The sequence below is a fragment of the Ascidiella aspersa genome, chromosome 5, assembly GCF_963924565.1.
Source record: "Ascidiella aspersa chromosome 5, kaAscAspe10.2, whole genome shotgun sequence".
Classification (NCBI taxonomy): Eukaryota; Metazoa; Chordata; class Ascidiacea; order Phlebobranchia; family Ascidiidae; genus Ascidiella; species Ascidiella aspersa.
Genome location: NC_139451.1, coordinates 8,168,751 through 8,184,946, shown reverse-complemented (window position 1 = coordinate 8,184,946; position 16,196 = coordinate 8,168,751). Strand labels below are relative to the sequence as shown.

Below are 16,196 nucleotides of genomic sequence, written 5' to 3'. Positions count from 1 at the left end.
TCTTTCACAACTACGTCGAAAATCTACTTTCTTCTATAGATTAGTTGTTTTATGTTTCTTTTGGTAAAGTTTGTCAAACTAAATATAGATTCAGTAGCAAAATTGTCTTTTATGGCATCCCAAGAGTTGCCTGGCACAGCAATTCTTAGTCGCAGTAACTTCCGTTATAAACATAAAATGCTAAAACCTCGTTACTCTGGTCTCATTTCACAACGTGTAAATCTTTCGCCTTTTACTAAACATTTCCGTGAAGTGGGACATTGCAATGAGTCTTTAGTTATTTCTTGCATCTGCAGACATGTTCTGCAGTTTTACCGAAAAATGAGTTAAACTTGACTTAATCTAAGCAGTTCAAAATAAAAGAAGACCTGATTTAGTGTAGTCTTCAAGTTTAACGTATCTCTGCATCGGGGTGAAGGATGCAACAAACTAAAAAAAATAAATTAGTCGTTTATTGCTATCTCGAACTGCGTGTGGTTGTCTTTGCGCAGTGGCGATATCGTAGCTGATGAGGTTTATCCGAGGCGCGATTATTGCTAGTTGAAAACTATACCCAATACCCCGCCCGATGGCTTAAAAAGCTTTCGCGGCAATATTTGACCGGTTTTAAGAAATCGTTATCCAGACAACATCTCTTTCACAACTACGTCGAAAATCTACTTTCTTCTATAGATTAGTTGTTTTATGTTTCTTTTGGTAAAGTTTGTCAAACTAAATATAGATTCAGTAGCAAAATTGTCTTTTATGGCATCCCAAGAGTTGCCTGGCACAGCAATTCTTAGTCGCAGTAACTTCCGTTATAAACATAAAATGCTAAAACCTCGTTACTCTGGTCTCATTTCACAACGTGTAAATCTTTCGCCTTTTACTAAACATTTCCGTGAAGTGGGACATTGCAATGAGTCTTTAGTTATTTCTTGCATCTGCAGACATGTTCTGCAGTTTTACCGAAAAATGAGTTAAACTTGACTTAATCTAAGCAGTTCAAAATAAAAGAAGACCTGATTTAGTGTAGTCTTCAAGTTTAACGTATCTCTGCATCGGGGTGAAGGATGCAACAAACTAAAAAAAATAAATTAGTCGTTTATTGCTATCTCGAACTGCGTGTGGTTGTCTTTGCGCAGTGGCGATATCGTAGCTGATGAGGTTTATCCGAGGCGCGATTATTGCTAGTTGAAAACTATACCCAATACCCCGCCCGATGGCTTAAAAAGCTTTCGCGGCAATATTTGACCGGTTTTAAGAAATCGTTATCCAGACAACATCTCTTTCACAACTATGTCGAAAATCTACTTTCTTCTATAGATTAGTTGTTTTACATTTCTTTTGGTAAAGTTTGTCACACTAAATATAGATTCAGTAGCAAAATTGTCTTTTATGGCATCCCAAGAGTTGCCTGGCACAGCAATTCTTAGTCGCAGTAACTTCCGTTATAAACATAAAATGCCAAAACCTCGTTACTCTGGTCTCACTTCACAACGTGTAAATCTTTCGCCTTTTACTAAAGATTTCCGTGAAGTGGGACATTGCAATGAGTCTTTAGTTATTTCTTGCATCTGCAGACATGTTCTGCAGTTTTACCGAAAAATGAGTTAAACTTGACTTAATCTAAGCAGTTCAAAATAAAACAAGACCTAATTTAGTGTAGTCTACAAGTTTAACGTATCTCTGCATCGGGGTGAAGGTTGCAACAAACTAAAAAAAATAAATTAGTCGTTTATTGCTATCTCGAACTGCGTGTGGTTGTCTTTGCGCAGTGGCGATATCGTAGCTGATGAGGTTTATCCGAGGCGCGATTATTGCTAGTTGAAAACTATACCCAATACCCCGCCCGATGGTTTAAAAAGCTTTCGCGGCAATATTTGACCGGTTTTAAGAAATCGTTATCCAGACAACATCTCTTTCACAACTATGTCGAAAATCTACTTTCTTCTATAGATTAGTTGTTTTATGTTTCTTTTGGTAAAGTTTGTCAAACTAAATATAGATTCAGTAGCAAAATTGCATTTTATGGCATCCCAAGAGTTCCCTGGCACAGCAATTCTTAGTCGCAGTAACTTCCTTTCTAAACATAAAATGCTAAAACCTCGTTACTCTGGTCTCATTTCACAACGTGTAAATCTTTCGCCTTTTACTAAAGATTTCCGTGAAGTGGGACATTGCAATGAGTCTTTAGTTATTTCTTGCATCTGCAGACATGTTCTGCAGTTTTACCGAAAAATGAGTTAAACTTGACTTAATCTAAGCAGTTCAAAATAAAAGAAGACCTGATTTAGTGTAGTCTACAAGTTTAACGTATCTCTGCATCGGGGTGAAGGTTGCAACAAACTAAAAAAATAAATTAGTCGTTTATTGCTATCGCGAACTGTGTGTGGTTGTCTTTGCGCAGTGGCGATATTGTAGCTGATGAGGTTTATCCGAGGCGCGATTATTGCTAGTTGAAAACTATACCCAATACCCCGCCCGATGGCTTAAAAAGCTTTCGCGGCAATATTTGACCGGTTTTAAGAAATCGTTATCCAGACAACATCTCTTTCACAACTACGTCGAAAATCTACTTTCTTCTATAGATTAGTTGTTTTATGTTTCTTTTGGTAAAGTTTGTCAAACTAAATATAGATTCAGTAGCAAAATTGTCTTTTATGGCATCCCAAGAGTTCCCTGGCACAGCAATTCTTAGTCGCAGTAACTTCCGTTATAAACATAAAATGCTAAATCCTCGTTACTCTGGTCTCATTTCACAACGTGTAAATCTTTCGCCTTTTACTAAAGATTTCCGTGAAGTGGGACATTGCAATGAGTCTTTAGTTATTTCTTGCATCTGCAGACATGTTCTGCAGTTTTACCGAAAAATGAGTTAAACTTGACTTAATCTAAGCAGTTCAAAATAAAAGAAGACCTGATTTAGTGTAGTCTACAAGTTTAACGTATCTCTGCATCGGGATGAAGGTTGCAACAAACTAAAAAAAATAAATTAGTCGTTTATTGCTATCTCGAACTGCGTGTGGTTGTCTTTGCGCAGTGGCGATATTGTAGCTGATGAGGTTTATCCGAGGCGCGATTTTTGCTAGTTGAAAACTATAACCAATACCCCGCCCGATGGCTTGAAAAGCTTTCGCGGCAATATTTGACCGGTTTTAAGAAATCGTTATCCAGACAACATCTCTTTCACAACTATGTCGAAAATCTACTTTCTTCTATAGATTAGTTCTTTTATGTTTCTTTTGGTAAAGTTTGTCACACTAAATATAGATTCAGTAGCAAAATTGTCTTTTATGGCATCCCAAGATTTGCCTGGCACAGCAATTCTTAGTCGCAGTAACTTCCGTTATAAACATAAAATGCCAAAACCTCGTTACTCTGGTCTCACTTCACAACGTGTAAATCTTTCGCCTTTTACTAAAGATTTCCGTGAAGTGGGACATTGCAATGAGTCTTTAGTTATTTCTTGCATCTGCGGACATGTTCTGCAGTTTTACCGAAAAATGAGTTAAACTTGACTTAATCTAAGCAGTTCAAAATAAAAGAAGACCTGATTTAGTGTAGTCTACAAGTTTAACGTATCTCTGCATCGGGATGAAGGTTGCAACAAACTAAAAAAAATAAATTAGTCGTTTATTGCTATCTCGAACTGCGTGTGGTTGTCTTTGCGCAGTGGCGATATCGTAGCTGATGAGGTTTATCCGAGGCGCGATTATTGCTAGTTGAAAACTATACCCAATACCCCGCCCGATGGCTTAAAAAGCTTTCGCGGCAATATTTGACCGGTTTTAAGAAATCGTTATCCAGACAACATCTCTTTCACAACTACGTCGAAAATCTACTTTCTTCTATAGATTAGTTGTTTTATGTTTCTTTTGGTAAAGTTTGTCAAACTAAATATAGATTCAGTAGCAAAATTGTCTTTTATGGCATCCCAAGAGTTCCCTGGCACAGTAATTCTTAGTCGCAGTAACTTCCGTTATAAACATAAAATGCTAAAACCTCGTTACTCTGGTCTCATTTCACAACGTGTAAATCTTTCGCCTTTTACTAAAGATTTCCGTGAAGTGGGACATTGCAATGAGTCTTTAGTTATTTCTTGCATCTGCAGACATGTTCTGCAGTTTTACCGAAAAATGAGTTAAACTTGACTTAATCTAAGCAGTTCAAAATAAAACAAGGCCTGATTTAGTGTAGTCTACAAGTTTAACGTATCTCTGCATCGGGGTGAAGGTTGCAACAAACTAAAAAAAATAAATTAGTCGTTTATTGCTATCTCGAACTGCGTGTGGTTGTCTTTGCGCAGTGACGATATCGTAGCTGATGAGGTTTATCCGAGGCGCGATTATTGCTAGTTGAAAACTATACCCAATACCCCGCCCGATAGTTGAAAAAGCTTTCGCGGCAATATTTGACCGGTTTTAAGAAATCGTTATCCAGACAAGATCTCTTTCACAACTATGTAGAAAATCTGCTTTCTGCTATATATCAATCGTTTTATGTTTTTTTGGTAAAGTTTGTCTCACTAAATTTAGATTCAGTAGCAAGATTGTCTTCTATGGCATCCCAAGATTTGCCTGGCACAGCAATTCTTAGTCGAAGTAACTTCCGTTATAAACATAAAATGTCAAACCTCGTTTCTGTGGTCTCATTTCACAACGTGAAAATCTTTCGCCTTTTACTAAAGATTTCCGTGAAGTGGGACATTGCAATGAGTCTTTAGTTATTTCTTGCATCTGCAGACATGTTCTGCAGTTTTACCGAAAAATGAGTTAAACTTGACTTAATCTAAGCAGTTCAAAATAAAAGAAGATCTAATTTAGTTTAGTCTACAAGTTTAACGTATCTTTGCATCGGCGTGAAGGTTGCAACAAATTAAAAAAAATAGATTAGTCGTTTACTACTATCTCGAACTGCATGTCGTTGACTTTGCGCAGTGGCGATATCGTAGCTAATGAGGTTTATCCGAGGCGCGATTTTTGCTAGTTGAAAACTATACGCAATACCCCGCCCGATGGCTTAAAAAGCTTTCGCGGCAATATTTAACCGGTTTTAAGAAATCGTTATACAGACAACATCTCTTGCACAAATATGTAAAAAATCTGCTTTCTTCTATATATTAGTTGTTTTATGTTTCTTTTGATGAAGTTTGTCACACTAAATATAGATTCAGTAGCAAAATTGTCTTCTATGGCATCCCAAGAGTTCCCTTGCACAGCAATTCTTAGTCGCAGTAACTTCCGTTATAAACATAAAATGCCAAAACCTCGTTACTCTGGTCTCACTTCACAACGTGTAAATCTTTCGCCTTTTACTAAAGATTTCCGTGAAGTGGGACATTGCAATGAGTCTTTAGTTATTTCTTGCATCTGCAGACATGTTCTGCAGTTTTACCGAAAAAATAGTTAAACTTGACTTAATCTAAGCAGTTCAAAATAAAAGAAGATCTAATTTAGTTTAGTCTACAAGTTTAACTTATCTCTGCATCGGGGTGAATGTTGCAACAAACTAAAAAAAAAATTAGTCGTTTATTGCTATCTCGAACTGCGTGTGGTTGTCTTTGCGCAGTGGCGATATTGTAGCTGATGAGGTTTATCCGAGGCGCGATTATTGCTAGTTGAAAACTATACCCAATACCCCGCCCGATGGCTTAAAAAGCTTTCGCTGCAATATTTGACCGGTTTTAAGAAATCGTTATCCAGACAACATCTCTTTCACAACTATGTCGAAAATCTACTTTCTTCTATAGATTAGTTGTTTTATGTTTCTTTTGGTAAAGTTTGTCAAACTAAATATAGATTCAGTAGCAAAATTGTCTTTTATGGCATCCCAAGAGTTCCCTGGCACAGCAATTCTTAGTCGCAGTAACTTCCGTTATAAACATAAAATGCTAAAACCTCGTTACTCTGGTCTCATTTCACAACGTGTAAATCTTTCGCCTTTTACTAAAGATTTCCGTGAAGTGGGACATTGCAATGAGTCTTTAGTTATTTCTTGCATCTGTAGACATGTTCTGCAGTTTTACCGAAAAATGAGTTAAACTTGACTTAATCTAAGCAGTTCAAAATAAAACAAGACCTGATTTAGTGTAGTCTACAAGTTTAACGTATCTCTGCATCGGGGTGAAGGTTGCAACAAACTAAAAAAATAAATTAGTCGTTTATTGCTATCTCGAACTGCGTGTGGTTGTCTTTGCGCAGTGGCGATATTGTAGCTGATGAGGTTTATCCGAGGCGCGATTATTGCTAGTTGAAAACTATACCCAACACCCCGCCCGATGGCTTAAAAAGCTTTCGCGGCAATATTTGACCGGTTTTAAGAAATCATTATCCAGACAACATCTCTTTCACAACTACGTCGAAAATCTACTTTCTTCTATAGATTAGTTGTTTTATGTTTCTTTTGGTAAAGTTTGTCAAACTAAATATAGATTCAGTAGCAAAATTGTCTTTCATGGCATCCCAAGAGTTCCCTGGCACAGTAATTCTTAGTCGCAGTAACTTCCGTTATAAACATAAAATGCTAAAACCTCGTTACTCTGGTCTCATTTCACAACGTGTAAATCTTTCGCCTTTTACTAAAGATTTCCGTGAAGTGGGACATTGCAATGAGTCTTTAGTTATTTCTTGCATCTGCAGACATGTTCTGCAGTTTTACCGAAAAATGAGTTAAACTTGACTTAATCTAAGCAGTTCAAAATAAAAGAAGATCTAATTTAGTTTAGTCTACAAGTTTAACGTATCTTTGCATCGGCGTGAAGGTTGCAACAAATTAAAAAAAATAGATTAGTCGTTTCCTACTATCTCGAACTGCATGTCGTTGACTTTGCGCAGTGGCGATATCGTAGCTAATGAGGTTTATCCGAGGCGCGATTTTTGCTAGTTGAAAACTATACGCAATACCCCGCCCGATGGCTTAAAAAGCTTTCGCGGCAATATTTAACCGGTTTTAAGAAATCGTTATACAGACAACATCTCTTGCACAAATATGTAAAAAATCTGCTTTCTTCTATATATTAGTTGTTTTATGTTTCTTTTGATGAAGTTTGTCACACTAAAAATAGATTCAGTAGCAAAATTGTCTTCTATGGCATCCCAAGAGTTCCCTGGCGCAGCAATTCTTAGTCGCAGTAACTTCCGTTATAAACATAAAATGCCAAAACCTCGTTACTCTGGTCTCACTTCACAACGTGTAAATCTTTCGCCTTTTACTAAAGATTTCCGTGAAGTGGGACATTGCAATGAGTCTTTAGTTATTTCTTGCATCTGCAGACATGTTCTGCAGTTTTACCGAAAAAATAGTTAAACTTGACTTAATCTAAGCAGTTCAAAATAAAAGAAGATCTAATTTAGTTTAGTCTCCAAGTTTAACTTATCTCTGCATCGGGGTGAATGTTGCAACAAACTAAAAAAAAAATTAGTCGTTTATTGCTATCTCGAACTGCGTGTGGTTGACTATGCGCAGTGATGATATCGCAGCTGATGAGGTTTATCCGAGGCGCGATTATTGCTAGTTGAAAACTATACCCAATACCCCGCCCGATGGCTTAAAAAGCTTTCGCGGCAATATTTGACCGGTTTTAAGAAATCGTTATTCAGACAACATCTCTTGCACAAATATGTAAAAAATCTGCTTTCTTCTATATATTAGTTGTTTTATTTTTCTTTTGATGAAGTTTGTCACACTAAATATAGATTCAGTAGCAAAATTGTCTTTTATGGCATCCCAAGAGTTCCCTGGCACAGCAATTCTTAGTCGCAGTAACTTCCGTTATAAACATAAAATGCTAAAACCTCGTTACTCTGGTCTCATTTCACAACGTGTAAATCTTTCGCCTTTTACTAAAGATTTCCGTGAAGTGGGACATTGCAATGAGTCTTTAGTTATTTCTTGCATCTGCAGACATGTTCTGCAGTTTTACCGAAAAATGAGTTAAACTTGACTTAATCTAAGCAGTTCAAAATAAAACAAGACCTGATTTAGTGTAGTCTACAAGTTTAACGTATCTCTGCATCGGGGTGAAGGTTGCAACAAACTAAAAAAATAAATTAGTCGTTTATTGCTATCTCGAATTGCGTGTGGTTGTCTTTGCGCAGTGGCGATATTGTAGCTGATGAGGTTTATCCGAGGCGCGATTATTGCTAGTTGAAAACTATACCCAACACCCCGCCCGATGGCTTAAAAAGCTTTCGCGGCAATATTTGACCGGTTTTAAGAAATCATTATCCAGACAACATCTCTTTCACAACTACGTCGAAAATCTACTTTCCTCTATAGATTAGTTGTTTTATGTTTCTTTTGGTAAAGTTTGTCAAACTAAATATAGATTCAGTAGCAAAATTGTCTTTTATGGCATCCCAAGAGTTCCCTGGCACAGCAATTCTTAGTCGCAGTAACTTCCGTTATAAACATAAAATGCTAAAACCTCGTTACTCTGGTCTCATTTCACAACGTGTAAATCTTTCGCCTTTTACTAAAGATTTCCGTGAAGTGGGACATTGCAATGAGTCTTTAGTTATTTCTTGCATCTGTAGACATGTTCTGCAGTTTTACCGAAAAATGAGTTAAACTTGACTTAATCTAAGCAGTTCAAAATAAAACAAGACCTGATTTAGTGTAGTCTACAAGTTTAACGTATCTCTGCATCGGGGTGAAGGTTGCAACAAACTAAAAAAATAAATTAGTCGTTTATTGCTATCTCGAACTGCGTGTGGTTGTCTTTGCGCAGTGGCGATATTGTAGCTGATGAGGTTTATCCGAGGCGCGATTATTGCTAGTTGAAAACTATACCCAACACCCCGCCCGATGGCTTAAAAAGCTTTCGCGGCAATATTTGACCGGTTTTAAGAAATCATTATCCAGACAACATCTCTTTCACAACTACGTCGAAAATCTACTTTCTTCTATAGATTAGTTGTTTTATGTTTCTTTTGGTAAAGTTTGTCAAACTAAATATAGATTCAGTAGCAAAATTGTCTTTCATGGCATCCCAAGAGTTCCCTGGCACAGTAATTCTTAGTCGCAGTAACTTCCGTTATAAACATAAAATGCCAAAACCTCGTTACTCTGGTCTCATTTCACAACGTGTAAATCTTTCGCCTTTTACTAAAGATTTCCGTGAAGTGGGACATTGCAATGAGTCTTTAGTTATTTCTTGCATCTGCAGACATGTTCTGCAGTTTTACCGAAAAATGAGTTAAACTTGACTTAATCTAAGCAGTTCAAAATAAAAGAAGATCTAATTTAGTTTAGTCTACAAGTTTAACGTATCTTTGCATCGGCGTGAAGGTTGCAACAAATTAAAAAAAATAGATTAGTCGTTTCCTACTATCTCGAACTGCATGTCGTTGACTTTGCGCAGTGGCGATATCGTAGCTAATGAGGTTTATCCGAGGCGCGATTTTTGCTAGTTGAAAACTATACGCAATACCCCGCCCGATGGCTTAAAAAGCTTTCGCGGCAATATTTAACCGGTTTTAAGAAATCGTTATACAGACAACATCTCTTGCACAAATATGTAAAAAATCTGCTTTCTTCTATATATTAGTTGTTTTATGTTTCTTTTGATGAAGTTTGTCACACTAAAAATAGATTCAGTAGCAAAATTGTCTTCTATGGCATCCCAAGAGTTCCCTGGCGCAGCAATTCTTAGTCGCAGTAACTTCCGTTATAAACATAAAATGCCAAAACCTCGTTACTCTGGTCTCACTTCACAACGTGTAAATCTTTCGCCTTTTACTAAAGATTTCCGTGAAGTGGGACATTGCAATGAGTCTTTAGTTATTTCTTGCATCTGCAGACATGTTCTGCAGTTTTACCGAAAAAATAGTTAAACTTGACTTAATCTAAGCAGTTCAAAATAAAAGAAGATCTAATTTAGTTTAGTCTCCAAGTTTAACTTATCTCTGCATCGGGGTGAATGTTGCAACAAACTAAAAAAAAAATTAGTCGTTTATTGCTATCTCGAACTGCGTGTGGTTGACTATGCGCAGTGATGATATCGCAGCTGATGAGGTTTATCCGAGGCGCGATTATTGCTAGTTGAAAACTATACCCAATACCCCGCCCGATGGCTTAAAAAGCTTTCGCGGCAATATTTGACCGGTTTTAAGAAATCGTTATTCAGACAACATCTCTTGCACAAATATGTAAAAAATCTGCTTTCTTCTATATATTAGTTGTTTTATTTTTCTTTTGATGAAGTTTGTCACACTAAATATAGATTCAGTAGCAAAATTGTCTTTTATGGCATCCCAAGAGTTCCCTGGCACAGCAATTCTTAGTCGCAGTAACTTCCGTTATTAACATAAAATGCTAAAACCTCGTTACTCTGGTCTCATTTCACAACGTGTAAATCTTTCGCCTTTTACTAAAGATTTCCGTGAAGTGGGACATTGCAATGAGTCTTTAGTTATTTCTTGCATCTGCAGACATGTTCTGCAGTTTTACCGAAAAATGAGTTAAACTTGACTTAATCTAAGCAGTTCAAAATAAAACAAGACCTGATTTAGTGTAGTCTACAAGTTTAACGTATCTCTGCATCGGGGTGAAGGTTGCAACAAACTAAAAAAATAAATTAGTCGTTTATTGCTATCTCGAATTGCGTGTGGTTGTCTTTGCGCAGTGGCGATATTGTAGCTGATGAGGTTTATCCGAGGCGCGATTATTGCTAGTTGAAAACTATACCCAACACCCCGCCCGATGGCTTAAAAAGCTTTCGCGGCAATATTTGACCGGTTTTAAGAAATCATTATCCAGACAACATCTCTTTCACAACTACGTCGAAAATCTACTTTCTTCTATAGATTAGTTGTTTTATGTTTCTTTTGGTAAAGTTTGTCAAACTAAATATAGATTCAGTAGCAAAATTGTCTTTTATGGCATCCCAAGAGTTCCCTGGCACAGTAATTCTTAGTCGCAGTAACTTCCGTTATAAACATAAAATGCTAAAACCTCGTTACTCTGGTCTCATTTCACAACGTGTAAATCTTTCGCCTTTTACTAAAGATTTCCGTGAAGTGGGACATTGCAATGAGTCTTTAGTTATTTCTTGCATCTGCAGACATGTTCTGCAGTTTTACCGAAAAATGAGTTAAACTTGACTTAATCTAAGCAGTTCAAAATAAAAGAAGATCTAATTTAGTTTAGTCTACAAGTTTAACGTATCTTTGCATCGGCGTGAAGGTTGCAACAAATTAAAAAAAATAGATTAGTCGTTTACTACTATCTCGAACTGCATGTCGTTGACTTTGCGCAGTGACGATATCGTAGCTGATGAGGTTTATCCGAGGCGCGATTATTGCTAGTTGAAAACTATACCCAATACCCCGCCCGATGGCTTAAAAAGCTTTCGCGGCAATATTTGACCGGTTTTAAGAAATCGTTATTCAGACAACATCTCTTGCACAAATATGTAAAAAATTTGCTTTCTTCTATATATTAGTTGTTTTATTTTTCTTTTGATGAAGTTTGTCACACTAAATATAGATTCAGTAGCAAAATTGTCTTTTATGGCATCCCAAGAGTTCCCTGGCACAGCAATTCTTAGTCGCAGTAACTTCCGTTATAAACATAAAATGCTAAAACCTCGTTACTCTGGTCTCATTTCACAACGTGTAAATCTTTCGCCTTTTACGTAAGATTTCCGTGAAGTGGGACATTGCAATGAGTCTTTAGTTATTTCTTGCATCTGCAGACATGTTCTGCAGTTTTACCGAAAAATGAGTTAAACTTGACTTAATCTAAGCAGTTCAAAATAAAACAAGACCTGATTTAGTGTAGTCTACAAGTTTAACGTATCTCTGCATCGGGGTGAAGGTTGCAACAAACTAAAAAAATAAATTAGTCGTTTATTGCTATCTCGAACTGCGTGTGGTTGTCTTTGCGCAGTGGCGATATTGTAGCTGATGAGGTTTATCCGAGGCGCGATTATTGCTAGTTGAAAACTATACCCAACACCCCGCCCGATGGCTTAAAAAGCTTTCGCGGCAATATTTGACCGGTTTTAAGAAATCATTATCCAGACAACATCTCTTTCACAACTACGTCGAAAATCTACTTTCTTCTATAGATTAGTTGTTTTATGTTTCTTTTGGTAAAGTTTGTCAAACTAAATATAGATTCAGTAGCAAAATTGTCTTTTATGGCATCCCAAGAGTTCCCTGGCACAGTAATTCTTAGTCGCAGTAACTTCCGTTATAAACATAAAATGCTAAAACCTCGTTACTCTGGTCTCATTTCACAACGTGTAAATCTTTCGCCTTTTACTAAAGATTTCCGTGAAGTGGGACATTGCAATGAGTCTTTAGTTATTTCTTGCATCTGCAGACATGTTCTGCAGTTTTACCGAAAAATGAGTTAAACTTGACTTAATCTAAGCAGTTCAAAATAAAAGAAGACCTGATTTAGTGTAGTCTACAAGTTTAACGTATCTCTGCATCGGGATGAAGGTTGCAACAAACTAAAAAAAATAAATTAGTCGTTTATTGCTATCTCGAACTGCGTGTGGTTGTCTTTGCGCAGTGGCGATATCGTAGCTGATGAGGTTTATCCGAGGCGCGATTATTGCTAATTGAAAACTATACCCAATACCCCGCCCGATAGCTGAAAAAGCTTTCGCGGCAATATTTGACCGGTTTTAAGAAATCGTTACCCAGACAAGATCTCTTTCACAACTATGTAGAAAATCTGCTTTCTGCTATATATCAGTCGTTTTATGTTTTTTTGGTAAAGTTTGTCACACTAAATATAGATTCAGTAGCAAAATTGTCTTCTATGGCATCCCAAGAGTTCCCTGGCACAGCAATTCTTAGTCGCAGTAACTTCCGTTATAAACATAAAATACCAAAACCTCGTTACTCTGGTCTCACTTCACAACGTGTAAATCTTTCGCCTTTTACTAAAGATTTTCGTGAAGTGGGACATTGCAATGAGTCTTTAGTTATTTCTTGCATCTGCAGACTTGTTCTGCAGTTTTACCGAAAAAATAGTTAAACTTGACTTAATCTAAGCAGTTCAAAATAAAAGAAGATCTAATTTAGTTTAGTCTACAAGTTTAACTTATCTCTGCATCGGGGTGAATGTTGCAACAAACTAAAAAAAAAAATTAGTCGTTTATTGCTATCTCGAACTGCGTGTGGTTGACTTTGCGCAGTGTCGATATCGTAGCTGATGAGGTTTATCCCAGGCGCGATTATTGCTAGTGGAAAACTATACCCAATACCCCGCCCGATGGCTTAAAAAGCTTTCGCGGCAATATTTGACCGGTTTTAAGAAATCGTTATCCAGACAACATCTCTTTCACAACTATGTCGAAAATCTACTTTCTTCTATAGATTAGTTGTTTTATTTTTCTTTTGGTAAAGTTTGTCAAACTAAATATAGATTCAGTAGCAAAATTGTCTTTTATGGCATCCCAAGAGTTCCCTGGCACAGTAATTTTTAGTCGCAGTAACTTCCGTTATAAACATAAAATGCTAAAACCTCGTTACTCTGGTCTCATTTCACAACGTGTAAATCTTTCGCCTTTTACTAAAGATTTCCGTGAAGTGGGACATTGCAATGAGTCTTTAGTTATTTCTTGCATCTGCAGACATGTTCTGCAGTTTTACCGAAAAATGAGTTAAACTTGACTTAATCTAAGCAGTTCAAAATAAAAGAAGACCTGATTTAGTGTAGTCTACAAGTTTAACGTATCTCTGCATCGGGATGAAGGTTGAAACAAACTAAAAAAAATAAATTAGTCGTTTATTGCTATCTCGAACTGCGTGTGGTTGTCTTTGCGCAGTGGCGATATTGTAGCTGATGAGGTTTATCCGAGGCGCGATTATTGCTAGTTGAAAACTATACCCAACACCCCGCCCGATGGCTTAAAAAGCTTTCGCGGCAATATTTGACCGGTTTTAAGAAATCATTATCCAGACAACATCTCTTTCACAACTACGTCGAAAATCTACTTTCTTCTATAGATTAGTTGTTTTATGTTTCTTTTGGTAAAGTTTGTCAAACTAAATATAGATTCAGTAGCAAAATTGTCTTTTATGGCATCCCAAGAGTTCCCTGGCACAGTAATTCTTAGTCGCAGTAACTTCCGTTATAAACATAAAATGCTAAAACCTCGTTACTCTGGTCTCATTTCACAACGTGTAAATCTTTCGCCTTTTACTAAAGATTTCCGTGAAGTGGGACATTGCAATGAGTCTTTAGTTATTTCTTGCATCTGCAGACATGTTCTGCAGTTTTACCGAAAAAATAGTTAAACTTGACTTAATCTAAGCAGTTCAAAATAAAAGAAGATCTAATTTAGTTTAGTCTACAAGTTTAACTTATCTCTGCATCGGGGTGAATGTTGCAACAAACTAAAAAAAAAATTAGTCGTTTATTGCTATCTCGAACTGCGTGTGGTTGACTTTGCGCAGTGTCGATATCGTAGCTGATGAGGTTTATCCGAGGCGCGATTATTGCTAGTGGAAAACTATACCCAATACCCCGCCCGATGGCTTAAAAAGCTTTCGCGGCAATATTTGACCGGTTTTAAGAAATCGTTATCCAGACAACATCTCTTTCACAACTATGTCGAAAATCTACTTTCTTCTATAGATTAGTTGTTTTATTTTTCTTTTGGTAAAGTTTGTCAAACTAAATATAGATTCAGTAGCAAAATTGTCTTTTATGGCATCCCAAGAGTTCCCTGGCACAGTAATTCTTAGTCGCAGTAACTTCCGTTATAAACATAAAATGCTAAAACCTCGTTACTCTGGTCTCATTTCACAACGTGTAAATCTTTCGCCTTTTACTAAAGATTTCCGTGAAGTGGGACATTGCAATGAGTCTTTAGTTATTTCTTGCATCTGCAGACATGTTCTGCAGTTTTACCGAAAAATGAGTTAAACTTGACTTAATCTAAGCAGTTCAAAATAAAAGAAGACCTGATTTAGTGTAGTCTACAAGTTTAACGTATCTCTGCATCGGGATGAAGGTTGAAACAAACTAAAAAAAATAAATTAGTCGTTTATTGCTATCTCGAACTGCGTGTGGTTGTCTTTGCGCAGTGGCGATATCGTAACTGATGAGGTTTATCCGAGGCGCGATTATTGCTAGTTGAAAACTATACCCAACACCCCGCCCGATAGCTGAAAAAGCTTTCGCGGCAATATTTGACCGGTTTTAAGAAATCGTTATCCAGACAAGATCTCTTTCACAACTATGTAGAAAATCTGCTTTCTGCTATATATCAGTCGTTTTATGTTTTTTTGGTAAAGTTTGTCTCACTAAATTTAGATTCAGTAGCAAGATTGTCTTCTATGGCATCCCAAGATTTGCCTGGCACAGCAATTCTTAGTCGAAGTAACTTCCGTTATAAACATAAAATGTCAAACCTCGTTTCTCTGGTCTCATTTCACAACGTGAAAATCTTTCGCCTTTTACTAAAGATTTCCGTGAAGTGGGACATTGCAATGAGTCTTTAGTTATTTCTTGCATCTGCAGACATGTTCTGCAGTTTTACCGAAAAATGAGTTAAACTTGACTTAATCTAAGCAGTTCAAAATAAACGAAGATCTAATTTAGTTTAGTCTACAAGTTTAACGTATCTTGGCATCGGCGTGAAGGTTGCAACAAATTAAAAAAAATAGATTAGTCCTTTATTGCTATCTCGAACTGCATGTCGTTGACTTTGCGCAGTGGCGATATCGTAGCTAACGAGGTTTATCCGAGGCGCGATTTTTGCTAGTTGAAAACTATACGCAATACCCCGCCCGATGGCTTAAAAAGCTTTCGCGGCAATATTTAACCGGTTTTAAGAAATCGTTATACAGACAACATCTCTTGCACAAATATGTAAAAAATCTGCTTTCTTCTATATATTAGTTGTTTTATGTTTCTTTTGATGAAGTTTGTCACACTAAAAATAGATTCAGTAGCAAAATTGTCTTCTATGGCATCCCAAGAGTTCCCTGGCACAGCAATTCTTAGTCGCAGTAACTTCCGTTATAAACATAAAATGCCAAAACCTCGTTACTCTGGTCTCACTTCACAACGTGTAAATCTTTCGCCTTTTACTAAAGATTTCCGTGAAGTGGGACATTGCAATGAGTCTTTAGTTATTTCTTGCATCTGCAGACATGTTCTGCAGTTTTACCGAAAAAATAGTTAAACTTGACTTAATCTAAGCAGTTCAAAATAAAAGAAGATCTAATTTAGTTTAGTCTCCAAGT

General features: G+C 36.8%; 51 non-coding genes across 51 annotated transcripts; all 51 read left to right on the top strand.

Moving 5' to 3' along the window:
- Positions 1-191: 191 nt before the first annotated feature.
- Positions 192-310, top strand: LOC146141781 (U5 spliceosomal RNA). The gene has a single exon (XR_014499604.1). It is a non-coding gene; the product is annotated as a U5 spliceosomal RNA (small nuclear RNA).
- A 169-nt stretch (positions 311-479) lies between these two features.
- LOC146141780 (U4 spliceosomal RNA) lies at positions 480-615 on the top strand. The gene has a single exon (XR_014499706.1). It is a non-coding gene; the product is annotated as a U4 spliceosomal RNA (small nuclear RNA).
- Positions 616-824: 209 nt separating this feature from the next.
- On the top strand, positions 825-943 carry LOC146141779 (U5 spliceosomal RNA). Its single transcript, XR_014499603.1, has one exon. It is a non-coding gene; the product is annotated as a U5 spliceosomal RNA (small nuclear RNA).
- A 169-nt stretch (positions 944-1,112) lies between these two features.
- On the top strand, positions 1,113-1,248 carry LOC146141778 (U4 spliceosomal RNA). Its single transcript, XR_014499705.1, has one exon. It is a non-coding gene; the product is annotated as a U4 spliceosomal RNA (small nuclear RNA).
- Positions 1,249-1,457: 209 nt separating this feature from the next.
- On the top strand, positions 1,458-1,576 carry LOC146141777 (U5 spliceosomal RNA). The gene has a single exon (XR_014499285.1). It is a non-coding gene; the product is annotated as a U5 spliceosomal RNA (small nuclear RNA).
- Positions 1,577-1,745: 169 nt separating this feature from the next.
- On the top strand, positions 1,746-1,881 carry LOC146141776 (U4 spliceosomal RNA). Its single transcript, XR_014499819.1, has one exon. It is a non-coding gene; the product is annotated as a U4 spliceosomal RNA (small nuclear RNA).
- A 209-nt stretch (positions 1,882-2,090) lies between these two features.
- Positions 2,091-2,209, top strand: LOC146141775 (U5 spliceosomal RNA). The gene has a single exon (XR_014499410.1). It is a non-coding gene; the product is annotated as a U5 spliceosomal RNA (small nuclear RNA).
- A 168-nt stretch (positions 2,210-2,377) lies between these two features.
- Positions 2,378-2,513, top strand: LOC146141774 (U4 spliceosomal RNA). Its single transcript, XR_014499830.1, has one exon. It is a non-coding gene; the product is annotated as a U4 spliceosomal RNA (small nuclear RNA).
- Positions 2,514-2,722: 209 nt separating this feature from the next.
- Positions 2,723-2,841, top strand: LOC146141773 (U5 spliceosomal RNA). Its single transcript, XR_014499409.1, has one exon. It is a non-coding gene; the product is annotated as a U5 spliceosomal RNA (small nuclear RNA).
- A 169-nt stretch (positions 2,842-3,010) lies between these two features.
- LOC146141772 (U4 spliceosomal RNA) lies at positions 3,011-3,146 on the top strand. Its single transcript, XR_014499898.1, has one exon. It is a non-coding gene; the product is annotated as a U4 spliceosomal RNA (small nuclear RNA).
- A 209-nt stretch (positions 3,147-3,355) lies between these two features.
- On the top strand, positions 3,356-3,474 carry LOC146141771 (U5 spliceosomal RNA). The gene has a single exon (XR_014499389.1). It is a non-coding gene; the product is annotated as a U5 spliceosomal RNA (small nuclear RNA).
- A 169-nt stretch (positions 3,475-3,643) lies between these two features.
- Positions 3,644-3,779, top strand: LOC146141770 (U4 spliceosomal RNA). Its single transcript, XR_014499704.1, has one exon. It is a non-coding gene; the product is annotated as a U4 spliceosomal RNA (small nuclear RNA).
- Positions 3,780-3,988: 209 nt separating this feature from the next.
- On the top strand, positions 3,989-4,107 carry LOC146141769 (U5 spliceosomal RNA). Its single transcript, XR_014499408.1, has one exon. It is a non-coding gene; the product is annotated as a U5 spliceosomal RNA (small nuclear RNA).
- Positions 4,108-4,276: 169 nt separating this feature from the next.
- On the top strand, positions 4,277-4,412 carry LOC146141768 (U4 spliceosomal RNA). The gene has a single exon (XR_014499959.1). It is a non-coding gene; the product is annotated as a U4 spliceosomal RNA (small nuclear RNA).
- Positions 4,413-4,619: 207 nt separating this feature from the next.
- LOC146141767 (U5 spliceosomal RNA) lies at positions 4,620-4,738 on the top strand. The gene has a single exon (XR_014499626.1). It is a non-coding gene; the product is annotated as a U5 spliceosomal RNA (small nuclear RNA).
- Positions 4,739-4,907: 169 nt separating this feature from the next.
- Positions 4,908-5,043, top strand: LOC146141766 (U4 spliceosomal RNA). Its single transcript, XR_014499963.1, has one exon. It is a non-coding gene; the product is annotated as a U4 spliceosomal RNA (small nuclear RNA).
- A 209-nt stretch (positions 5,044-5,252) lies between these two features.
- LOC146141765 (U5 spliceosomal RNA) lies at positions 5,253-5,371 on the top strand. The gene has a single exon (XR_014499284.1). It is a non-coding gene; the product is annotated as a U5 spliceosomal RNA (small nuclear RNA).
- Positions 5,372-5,538: 167 nt separating this feature from the next.
- On the top strand, positions 5,539-5,674 carry LOC146141764 (U4 spliceosomal RNA). The gene has a single exon (XR_014500004.1). It is a non-coding gene; the product is annotated as a U4 spliceosomal RNA (small nuclear RNA).
- A 209-nt stretch (positions 5,675-5,883) lies between these two features.
- Positions 5,884-6,002, top strand: LOC146141763 (U5 spliceosomal RNA). The gene has a single exon (XR_014499505.1). It is a non-coding gene; the product is annotated as a U5 spliceosomal RNA (small nuclear RNA).
- A 168-nt stretch (positions 6,003-6,170) lies between these two features.
- On the top strand, positions 6,171-6,306 carry LOC146141762 (U4 spliceosomal RNA). The gene has a single exon (XR_014499860.1). It is a non-coding gene; the product is annotated as a U4 spliceosomal RNA (small nuclear RNA).
- A 209-nt stretch (positions 6,307-6,515) lies between these two features.
- LOC146141761 (U5 spliceosomal RNA) lies at positions 6,516-6,634 on the top strand. The gene has a single exon (XR_014499407.1). It is a non-coding gene; the product is annotated as a U5 spliceosomal RNA (small nuclear RNA).
- A 169-nt stretch (positions 6,635-6,803) lies between these two features.
- On the top strand, positions 6,804-6,939 carry LOC146141760 (U4 spliceosomal RNA). Its single transcript, XR_014499962.1, has one exon. It is a non-coding gene; the product is annotated as a U4 spliceosomal RNA (small nuclear RNA).
- Positions 6,940-7,148: 209 nt separating this feature from the next.
- LOC146141759 (U5 spliceosomal RNA) lies at positions 7,149-7,267 on the top strand. The gene has a single exon (XR_014499283.1). It is a non-coding gene; the product is annotated as a U5 spliceosomal RNA (small nuclear RNA).
- A 167-nt stretch (positions 7,268-7,434) lies between these two features.
- LOC146141758 (U4 spliceosomal RNA) lies at positions 7,435-7,570 on the top strand. The gene has a single exon (XR_014500006.1). It is a non-coding gene; the product is annotated as a U4 spliceosomal RNA (small nuclear RNA).
- Positions 7,571-7,779: 209 nt separating this feature from the next.
- LOC146141757 (U5 spliceosomal RNA) lies at positions 7,780-7,898 on the top strand. Its single transcript, XR_014499406.1, has one exon. It is a non-coding gene; the product is annotated as a U5 spliceosomal RNA (small nuclear RNA).
- Positions 7,899-8,066: 168 nt separating this feature from the next.
- LOC146141756 (U4 spliceosomal RNA) lies at positions 8,067-8,202 on the top strand. The gene has a single exon (XR_014499859.1). It is a non-coding gene; the product is annotated as a U4 spliceosomal RNA (small nuclear RNA).
- A 209-nt stretch (positions 8,203-8,411) lies between these two features.
- On the top strand, positions 8,412-8,530 carry LOC146141755 (U5 spliceosomal RNA). The gene has a single exon (XR_014499504.1). It is a non-coding gene; the product is annotated as a U5 spliceosomal RNA (small nuclear RNA).
- A 168-nt stretch (positions 8,531-8,698) lies between these two features.
- Positions 8,699-8,834, top strand: LOC146141754 (U4 spliceosomal RNA). Its single transcript, XR_014499858.1, has one exon. It is a non-coding gene; the product is annotated as a U4 spliceosomal RNA (small nuclear RNA).
- Positions 8,835-9,043: 209 nt separating this feature from the next.
- On the top strand, positions 9,044-9,162 carry LOC146141753 (U5 spliceosomal RNA). The gene has a single exon (XR_014499405.1). It is a non-coding gene; the product is annotated as a U5 spliceosomal RNA (small nuclear RNA).
- Positions 9,163-9,331: 169 nt separating this feature from the next.
- On the top strand, positions 9,332-9,467 carry LOC146141752 (U4 spliceosomal RNA). Its single transcript, XR_014499961.1, has one exon. It is a non-coding gene; the product is annotated as a U4 spliceosomal RNA (small nuclear RNA).
- A 209-nt stretch (positions 9,468-9,676) lies between these two features.
- On the top strand, positions 9,677-9,795 carry LOC146141751 (U5 spliceosomal RNA). The gene has a single exon (XR_014499282.1). It is a non-coding gene; the product is annotated as a U5 spliceosomal RNA (small nuclear RNA).
- Positions 9,796-9,962: 167 nt separating this feature from the next.
- LOC146141750 (U4 spliceosomal RNA) lies at positions 9,963-10,098 on the top strand. Its single transcript, XR_014500005.1, has one exon. It is a non-coding gene; the product is annotated as a U4 spliceosomal RNA (small nuclear RNA).
- Positions 10,099-10,307: 209 nt separating this feature from the next.
- On the top strand, positions 10,308-10,426 carry LOC146141749 (U5 spliceosomal RNA). Its single transcript, XR_014499404.1, has one exon. It is a non-coding gene; the product is annotated as a U5 spliceosomal RNA (small nuclear RNA).
- A 168-nt stretch (positions 10,427-10,594) lies between these two features.
- Positions 10,595-10,730, top strand: LOC146141748 (U4 spliceosomal RNA). Its single transcript, XR_014499857.1, has one exon. It is a non-coding gene; the product is annotated as a U4 spliceosomal RNA (small nuclear RNA).
- Positions 10,731-10,939: 209 nt separating this feature from the next.
- LOC146141747 (U5 spliceosomal RNA) lies at positions 10,940-11,058 on the top strand. Its single transcript, XR_014499403.1, has one exon. It is a non-coding gene; the product is annotated as a U5 spliceosomal RNA (small nuclear RNA).
- Positions 11,059-11,227: 169 nt separating this feature from the next.
- Positions 11,228-11,363, top strand: LOC146141746 (U4 spliceosomal RNA). Its single transcript, XR_014499905.1, has one exon. It is a non-coding gene; the product is annotated as a U4 spliceosomal RNA (small nuclear RNA).
- A 209-nt stretch (positions 11,364-11,572) lies between these two features.
- On the top strand, positions 11,573-11,691 carry LOC146141745 (U5 spliceosomal RNA). Its single transcript, XR_014499631.1, has one exon. It is a non-coding gene; the product is annotated as a U5 spliceosomal RNA (small nuclear RNA).
- A 168-nt stretch (positions 11,692-11,859) lies between these two features.
- On the top strand, positions 11,860-11,995 carry LOC146141744 (U4 spliceosomal RNA). The gene has a single exon (XR_014499856.1). It is a non-coding gene; the product is annotated as a U4 spliceosomal RNA (small nuclear RNA).
- A 209-nt stretch (positions 11,996-12,204) lies between these two features.
- LOC146141743 (U5 spliceosomal RNA) lies at positions 12,205-12,323 on the top strand. The gene has a single exon (XR_014499402.1). It is a non-coding gene; the product is annotated as a U5 spliceosomal RNA (small nuclear RNA).
- A 169-nt stretch (positions 12,324-12,492) lies between these two features.
- Positions 12,493-12,628, top strand: LOC146141742 (U4 spliceosomal RNA). The gene has a single exon (XR_014499825.1). It is a non-coding gene; the product is annotated as a U4 spliceosomal RNA (small nuclear RNA).
- A 208-nt stretch (positions 12,629-12,836) lies between these two features.
- On the top strand, positions 12,837-12,955 carry LOC146141741 (U5 spliceosomal RNA). The gene has a single exon (XR_014499514.1). It is a non-coding gene; the product is annotated as a U5 spliceosomal RNA (small nuclear RNA).
- Positions 12,956-13,123: 168 nt separating this feature from the next.
- Positions 13,124-13,259, top strand: LOC146141740 (U4 spliceosomal RNA). The gene has a single exon (XR_014500059.1). It is a non-coding gene; the product is annotated as a U4 spliceosomal RNA (small nuclear RNA).
- A 209-nt stretch (positions 13,260-13,468) lies between these two features.
- Positions 13,469-13,587, top strand: LOC146141739 (U5 spliceosomal RNA). The gene has a single exon (XR_014499400.1). It is a non-coding gene; the product is annotated as a U5 spliceosomal RNA (small nuclear RNA).
- A 169-nt stretch (positions 13,588-13,756) lies between these two features.
- On the top strand, positions 13,757-13,892 carry LOC146141738 (U4 spliceosomal RNA). The gene has a single exon (XR_014499854.1). It is a non-coding gene; the product is annotated as a U4 spliceosomal RNA (small nuclear RNA).
- Positions 13,893-14,101: 209 nt separating this feature from the next.
- Positions 14,102-14,220, top strand: LOC146141737 (U5 spliceosomal RNA). The gene has a single exon (XR_014499399.1). It is a non-coding gene; the product is annotated as a U5 spliceosomal RNA (small nuclear RNA).
- A 167-nt stretch (positions 14,221-14,387) lies between these two features.
- LOC146141736 (U4 spliceosomal RNA) lies at positions 14,388-14,523 on the top strand. The gene has a single exon (XR_014500030.1). It is a non-coding gene; the product is annotated as a U4 spliceosomal RNA (small nuclear RNA).
- Positions 14,524-14,732: 209 nt separating this feature from the next.
- Positions 14,733-14,851, top strand: LOC146141735 (U5 spliceosomal RNA). Its single transcript, XR_014499398.1, has one exon. It is a non-coding gene; the product is annotated as a U5 spliceosomal RNA (small nuclear RNA).
- A 169-nt stretch (positions 14,852-15,020) lies between these two features.
- On the top strand, positions 15,021-15,156 carry LOC146141734 (U4 spliceosomal RNA). The gene has a single exon (XR_014499971.1). It is a non-coding gene; the product is annotated as a U4 spliceosomal RNA (small nuclear RNA).
- Positions 15,157-15,363: 207 nt separating this feature from the next.
- LOC146141733 (U5 spliceosomal RNA) lies at positions 15,364-15,482 on the top strand. The gene has a single exon (XR_014499565.1). It is a non-coding gene; the product is annotated as a U5 spliceosomal RNA (small nuclear RNA).
- A 169-nt stretch (positions 15,483-15,651) lies between these two features.
- Positions 15,652-15,787, top strand: LOC146141732 (U4 spliceosomal RNA). Its single transcript, XR_014500040.1, has one exon. It is a non-coding gene; the product is annotated as a U4 spliceosomal RNA (small nuclear RNA).
- Positions 15,788-15,996: 209 nt separating this feature from the next.
- LOC146141731 (U5 spliceosomal RNA) lies at positions 15,997-16,115 on the top strand. Its single transcript, XR_014499281.1, has one exon. It is a non-coding gene; the product is annotated as a U5 spliceosomal RNA (small nuclear RNA).
- Positions 16,116-16,196: the final 81 nt, after the last annotated feature.